Raw genomic sequence first — 8,251 nt, 5'->3', positions numbered from 1 at the left:
GAACGATCTCTGAGGACTAGAAACATAGAGCAGAAGAATATTCTTAGATTCTGCCCAGAAATACGGCTCTTGGAGTTTTCCAATCATGTTATCGCAAGATGCATATTATGTTCGAGTATAATGACTTTTCTGGAAAATAGAAATCTACTCTGTAGGAATCAGCATGGGTTTCGAAAAAGACGATCGTGTGAAACCCAGCTCGCGCTATTCGTCCACGAGACTCAGAGGGCCATAGACACGGGTTTCCAGGTAGATGCCGTGTTTCTTGACTTCCGCAAGGCGTTCGATACAGTTCCCCACAGTCGTTTAATGAACAAAGTAAGAGCGCATGGACTATCAGACCAATTGTGTGATTGGACTGAAGAGTTCCTAGATAACAGAACGCAGCATGTCATTCTCAATGGAGAGAAGTCTGCCGAAGTAAGAGTGATTTCAGGTGTGCCGCAGGGGAGTGTCGTAGGGCCGTTGCTATTCACAATATACATAAATGACCTTGTGGATGACATCGGAAGTTCACTGAGGCTTTTTGCGGATTATGCTGTGGTATATCGAGAGGTTGTAACAACGGAAAATTGTACTGCAATGCAGGAGGATGTGCAGCGAATGGACGCATGGTGCAGGGAATGGCAATTGAATCTCAATGTAGACAAGTGTAATGTGCTGCGAATACATGGAAAAAAAGATCCCTTATCATTTAGCTACAATATAGCAGGTCAGCAACTGGAAGCAGTTAATTCCATAAATTATCTGGGAGTACGCATTAGGAGTGATTTAAAGTGGTAAAGCAGATGCCAGACTGAGATTCATTGGAAGAATCCTAAGGAAATGCAATCCGAAAACAAAGGAAGTAGGTTACAGTACGCTTGTTCGCCCACTGCTTGAATACTGCTCGGTAGTGTGGGATCCGTACCAGATAGGGTTGATAGAAGAGATAGAGAAGATCCAACGGAGAGCAGCGCGCTTCGTTACAGGATCATTTAGTAAGCGCGAAAGCGTTACGGAGATTATAGATAAACTCCAGTGGAAGAATCTGCAGGAGAGACGCTCAGTAGCTCGGTACGGGCTTTTGTTGAAGTTTCGAGAACATACCTTCACCGAGGAGTCAAGCAGTATATTGCTCCCTCCTACGTATATCTCGCGAAGAGACCATGAGGATAAAATCAGAGAGATTAGAGCCAACACAGAGGCATACCGACAATCCATCTTTCCACGAACAATACGAGACTGGAATAGAAGGGAGACCCGATAGAGGTACTCAAGGTACCCTCCACCACAGACCGTCAGGTGGCTTGCGGAGTATGGATGTAGATGTAGATGAACTACACAACTTCTAATTTTTGTATATTATAAGATCATTCTGGTCTTTGCAACAGGCTGATATTTTGTCGAATTATTACTACAGTTTTTACCTGATAGAATTCGTTTTCGATGGTGCAGGTTTCAAATGCCTGCCTGGCCATCTCGATGTAGATTTCCCACGCCTCTTTCATCCGTTCAGGGGTCCCACGTCTGGCCTATAGAGCAAGTCTCTTATGACCTCGATGTGGATGGGGCGTTAAACTCTACCCTTTCTTTCTTTTTGCAGTGCCGGCGAGTTGAGAATCGCTCGCAGCTGTGAGCTGTGGAAAAGCAGAAGCAGTTCGCCTTTGGTAGCTGGCAGCACCGGTTCTGAGGCTGCTCGCTCATCCGCGTCCTGCAGCCATCCTCTGACATTTACTTCCCATCGCACGCTGCGTCTCCAGTCTCTTCGTTAGCGTCAGTAGTACCGAGGAGGAAGCGCTTCCCAGATTTTAATCTCTCACAAAGAGGGACGCGACGAGAGAACTGATGCGCAGGATGGCCGACCTGTTTTGACCTTTAGCAACCGGGAAACAAGTTCCTGCGTGTTAGGCAAGGTTGCGGCAGAAAGTCAAACGGTTGCCTCGCTTTTATAAGACGTCTCTCATGAGCATTCTGATTTTGATCGTGTCTAAGAATGCTTTTTTCGTATCTACTGTGTGTGTTCCTATAATTGTAGATAACTTAAATTCTGAAATAATGGAAATATGAAACTTCCTGGCAGATTAAAACTGTGTGCTGGGCCGAGACTCGAACTCGGGGCCTTTGCCTTTCGCGGGCAAGTGCTCTACCAACTGAGCTACCCGACGGGGCGTGAGTCGTGCTTGGGTAGCTCAGTTGGTAGAGCACTTGCCCGCGAAAGGCAAAGGTCCCGAGTTCGAGTCTCGGCCCGGCACACAGTTTTAATCTGCCAGGAAGTTTCATATCTGCGCACACTCCGCTGCAGAGTGAAAATTTCATTCCGGAATCGAAATATGTTGCTAGGGAACAATGTATCTCACTAAGAATATTTATAATTAAATTAAATTAAAAAACTGTCTCTTTTATTTCTTTGTAGGCCACTGAATACGCTTAATACAATTAGTGAAATTGCCTGATTAAAAACACTATGAAAAATTCATGTAAAAATGGATAGTTTATATTCTTATCCATAAGATAAATATAACATCTGTAATAATTTGTTATAATAATTATTATTACAACGGTAAACACTGTAAATGAGATCACTGTGCTGGATCCCGTACTTCAACACAGGCCAGACAACTCCAGAGCGTGATATATCGGTGGATAATTCTTGTAGATTCTAGCAAAGTTAATTACTGTATTCGGCAGATGGGTATTTTATCAGTGCCAATGGTCGTCTTTGTAGGCCACTGAATACGCTTAATACAATTGGTGAAATGCCTGATTAAAAACACTATGATAAATTCATGTAAAAATGGATAGTTTTTATTCTTATCCATAAGATAAATATAACATCTGTAATAATTTGTTATAATAATTATTATTACAACGGTATACACTGTAAATGAGATCACTGTGCTGCATCCCGTACTTCAACACTGGCCAAACAATTCCCGAGCGTGATATATCGGTGGATAATTCTTGTAGATTCCAGCAAAGTTAATTGCTGTATTCGGAAGATGGATATTTTATCAGTGCCAATGGTCCTCATGTGACAATACGACCTTTTGACACTGCTACTGGGAAGCCGAGAAGCATTGTAGTTCAATTTTTAAGCATTATAATTACTACTCTTATTATTATTATTATTATTATTAGTAGTATTATTTTGTACTGCTCATGTACCATGCTTAGTGTTCACTCACTAAGCATGTCTGGTTAAATATGTCAGGACCGGGAGACCCTTCTCATGCTAGGCGAAATAAATATATCAATGAATAAATAAATAAAATGAACAGCATTGCACTGCCATTCCAAGAAATTTTTGCCTTGCTTTTGTAGTTGCCTACTGTGTTTATTTTATGCGAATGAAGTCATTTAGACGTGAACAAAGTATTTGTTGTCTTCATCTGAGTCCACAATTTTTTCAATCTTTTGCTGTGAGCTTATTTCATCACTTCAGACGAAGCTACTCCGCTCTTCTTCTCCGGTTTTTTCTACTGACCAGTTTGCCATTGTTTAATTTTTTATCGAAATATTTCCTCGTTTCGGATATCTTCTTGTATAAGTACTGGTAATTTTAGATTGTTTTGGATTTCCCCTATCCATTTTATAAAGAGTACTTTTGCTTGATTCTGTTTTCATAAAATTCAGTATTTGTCTTGTGCGTGTATCTGGTTCCAATAGGAATAAAAATTGAAATCATTGTAATTGTGTATCTGTTTTAAAGTCAAGAAACATACATACCAGATTTCTTCCACGGACAAGATCTGCTGGGTTTAAATCCTGTTCGACATTCCCAATACTGGGTTCAATTTGCTTTGAGTTCTGTCAAGGAACTGTGATATCCATATTCTTAAAATAATCTCTGTCTGATTATGTATCACTCAGAATTCTTTCTTAATAAACAATGATGATGATGAACACATTGATGCAGTTCAAAAAGCTGATGTGCTGTACGTAAAAGCTAAATATAAATTTTTAAATGTACGCTCCTGGAAATTGAAATAAGAACACCGTGAATTCATTGTCCCAGGAAGGGGAAACTTTATTGACACATTCCTGGGGTCAGATACATCACATGATCACACTGACAGAACCACAGGCACATAGACACAGGCAACAGAGCATGCACAATGTCGGCACTAGTACAGTGTATATCCACCTTTCGCAGCAATGCAGGCTGCTATTCTCCCATGGAGACGATCGTAGAGATGCTGGATGTAGTCCTGTGGAACGGCTTGCCATGCCATTTCCACCTGGCGCCTCAGTTGGACCAGCGTTCGTGCTGGACGTGCAGACCGCGTGAGACGACGCTTCATCCAGTCCCAAACATGCTCAATGGGGGACAGATCCGGAGATCTTGCTGGCCAGGGTAGTTGACTTACACCTTCTAGAGCACGTTGGGTGGCACGGGATACATGCGGACGTGCGTTGTCCTGTTGGAACAGCAAGTTCCCTTGCCGGTCTAGGAATGGTAGAACGATGGGTTCGATGACGGTTTGGATGTACCGTGCACTATTCAGTGTCCCCTCGACGATCACCAGTGGTGTACGGCCAGTGTAGGAGATCGCTCCCCACACCATGATGCCGGGTGTTGGCCCTGTGTGCCTCGGTCGTATGCAGTCCTGATTGTGGCGCTCACCTGCACGGCGCCAAACACGCATACGACCATCATTGGCACCAAGGCAGAAGCGACTCTCATCGCTGAAGACGACACGTCTCCATTCGTCCCTCCATTCACGCCTGTCGCGACACCACTGGAGGCGGGCTGCACGATGTTGGGGCGTGAGCGGAAGACGGCCTAACGGTGTGCGGGACCGTAGCCCAGCTTCATGGAGACGGTTGCGAATGGTCCTCGCCGATACCCCAGGAGCAACAGTGTCCCTAATTTGCTGGGAAGTGGCGGTGCGGTCCCCTACGGCACTGCGTAGGATCCTACGGTCTTGGCGTGCATCCGTGGGTCGCTGCGGTCCGGTCCCAGGTCGACGGGCACGTGCACCTTCCGCCGACCACTGGCAACAACATCGATGTACTGTGGAGACCTCACGCCCCACGTGTTGAGCAATTCGGCGGTACGTCCACCCGGCCTCCCGCATGCCCACTATACGCCCTCGCTCAAAGTCCGTCAACTGCACATACGGTTCACGTCCACGCTGTCGCGGCATGCTACCAGTGTTAAAGACTGCGATGGAGCTCCGTATGCCACGGCAAACTGGCTGACACTGACGGCGGCGGTGCACAAATGCTGCGCAGCTAGCGCCATTCGACGGCCAACACCGCGGTTCCTGGTGTGTCCGCTGTGCCGTGTGTGTGATCATTGCTTTTACAGCCCTCTCGCAGTGTTCGCAGCAAGTATGGTGGGTCTGACACACCGGTGTCAATGTGTTCTTTTTTCCATTTCCAGGAGTGTATAATTAGATTCTTTTCTCGATTTATAGTCACTGGTATGTAAACACTGCAAGTAAGGAAAACACTGCAATAATTTAAAAACGACTCGTAACAGAAATTCTTTACGCTCAGAAATTGATGATTCAATAATTCCTTATTAAATTACAAAAACGCAGAAAGTAACTGTAACATGACCGTTTGATCTCTGAAGAAATTTTTGAGTTGATTCGCAGCTTTATCGCATCACTCATGAGGAATCTGGTTTACTTTCGCTTATATTTATCTGGATAAAGTATGACAAATTTAACATTCCACGGTGAACTGCTCATGTTACAGTAAAGATTGAATTGTGCTCTAAATGCTTTTCCCTAACTACACAAAAAAATTACGAATTTTCATGGTGGTATACGTAGCTAACATCCGAAGTTCTGAGAATTCCAATTGAAAACTACGTGTTGGAAGCTTGACTGTGAAGAACTACCGCTTTCTTGAGGCGGCTCCCGTGAAAGCGCATCTCCTGCACTTTCAAAGCTTAGGCTACTTCTCATGCTACAGAGCATGACACGCACAGGCCTACTTACCGTGTTCACACACCGTGTTTATCGTAAGCTAGCTTCTAAAAGATCAATGTCAATGTTAAATCTTCTGAGAATATCGCTGGAGGAAGTTTGTTGACCTACTCATTAAGATGCCACTTCAGCGTTATGTAGCACCGGACAATAGGCAGCTACTAATATTCGCGCATAAGGAACATTTTATCTATTTCTGTAATCCTGCTGAATAAAGTGTAATGTTAGCAGTCGTTGAGAATTAAGTACTGCAAACAAGGGTATCTGTGTAAGATAGTCGACACACAACTGCATTTTTCCCTTGAGTTTGGAGACTCAGCTGTTACGGTAATGAGATAAAGGAGTTTTATGTTTCCTACAGCTACCCACCGTAATTTAGGTTTTCGTGGTTTTCATAAATCTCTTTGGCCTAGTGTAGACAATTACTCCTCTTTGCATAATATACACTCATGCTCATAAATTAAGGATAATTGCAGAATGTGGTGCCACACAACGGGGCACTACACAAAACTGGCGCTAACAGCATAGGCACATAGGGAACCCACACGACACAGATCTGTAAGTCCACGGTATTGGTGATAAGTTGAGAAAACCGTCGCGAAACACATGTGCTACAAAACGCCACTGTTTCCTGAGCATATACCCCGACATCAATATCGGATATGATCACCATGCACACGTACACAGGCCGCACAACGGGTTGGCATACTCTGGATCAGGTGGTCGAACAGCTGCTGTGGTATAGCCTCCCATTCTAGCACCAGTGCCTGTCGGAGCCCCTGAAGTGTCCTAGGGGTTTGAAGACGTGCAGCGATACGTCGACCGAGAGCATCCCAGACGTGCTCGATGGGGTTTAATTCTGGAGAACAGGCAGGCCACTCCATTCACCTGATATCTTCCGTTTCAACGTACTCCTCCACGATGGCAGCTCGGTGGGCCCGTGCGTTATCATCCATCAGGAGGAAGGTGGGACCCACTGCACCCCTGAAAAGGCGGACATACTGGTGCAAAATGACGTCCAGATACACCTGACCTGTTACAGTTCCTCTGTCAAAGACATGCAGCGGTGTACGTGCACCAATAATAATCTCACCCCACACCATCAAACCACGACCTCCATACAGGTCCCTTTCAAGGACATTAAGGAGTTGGTATCTGGCACCTGGATCACGCCAGATGAAAACCCGGCGAGAATCACTGTTCAGACTATACTTGGACTCGTCCGTGAACATAACCTGGGACCAATGTCCCAATGACCATGTACTGTGTTCTTGAAACTAGGCTTTATGGGTTCTCCTGTGACCAGGCGTCCGTTGACTGCACCTTGTAGATCTCTGGGCGAATAAACCATGTCTGTTCAGTCGTCTGTAGACTGTGTGTCTGGAGACAACTGTTCCAGTGGCTACGGTAAGGTCCCGAGCAAGGCTACCTGCATTACTCCGTGGCCGTCAGCGGGCACTGATGGTGAGATATCGATCTTCTTGTGGTGTTGTACACTGTGGACGTCCTGTACTGTAGCGCCTGGACACGTTTCCTGTCTGCTGGAATTGTTACCATAATCTTGAGATCACACTTTGTGGCACACGGAGAGCCCGTGCTACGACATGCTGTGTTTGACCATCCTCCAGTCGCCCTAGTATTCCACCCATCATAGCGTCATCAATATGTGCTCTTTGAGCCATTTCGACACACAGTCATCATTATCACATCTGAAAACGTCTGCACACTGACTCGCTGCACCGTACTCTGATATGCACCAACACACCTCTGTGTATGTGGACTGCTGCCAGCGCCACCGTGCGACGACCGCAGGTGATTTATTCCAGCAAACCGCCCACCAGAGCGTTGTTTCACCATGCATCAGCATTATCCTAAATTTATGAGCATAAGGGTAGTTCATAGCGTCCCCTCCCCTCCCCAATAATCTCTATGTCGAAGGAAAATTAAAACGTTGTGAAAGAAAACGGTCATGTGTTGTTGGTGGCTGCTTGTGATAAGGGAATTCAACATCGTGGCTATTCGCGCTGAAACTCAATTCTCGAAGGGCAAGTGAGGCAGAAACTTTCGGTATCAGTACTTTAAATCGCCTGCCGTAGTCAACAGCTAAAATACACTCCTGGAAATGGAAAAAAGAACACATTGACACCGGTGTGTCAGACCCACCATACTTGCTCCGGACACTGCGAGAGGGCTGTAAAAGCAATGATCACACGCACGGCACAGCGGACACACCAGGAACCGCGGTGTTGGCCGTCGAATGGCGCTAGCTGCGCAGCATTTGTGCACCGCCGCCGTCAGTGTCAGCCAGTTTGCCGTGGCATACGGAGCTC

The 8,251-nt window shown here is 45.6% G+C and overlaps 1 non-coding gene across 1 annotated transcript; it reads left to right on the top strand.

The window, feature by feature from the left end:
- Window positions 1-2,159: 2,159 nt before the first annotated feature.
- Trnas-cga lies at window positions 2,160-2,234 on the top strand. The gene has a single exon. It is a non-coding gene; the product is annotated as a tRNA-Ser (tRNA).
- The last annotated feature ends 6,017 nt before the right edge of the window (window positions 2,235-8,251 follow it).

The sequence above is a fragment of the Schistocerca piceifrons genome, chromosome X, assembly GCF_021461385.2.
Source record: "Schistocerca piceifrons isolate TAMUIC-IGC-003096 chromosome X, iqSchPice1.1, whole genome shotgun sequence".
In the NCBI taxonomy this organism is placed as follows: domain Eukaryota; kingdom Metazoa; phylum Arthropoda; class Insecta; order Orthoptera; family Acrididae; genus Schistocerca; species Schistocerca piceifrons.
Note: the sequence above shows the minus strand (reverse complement) of the source record. Positions and strands in the feature narration are given on the sequence as shown.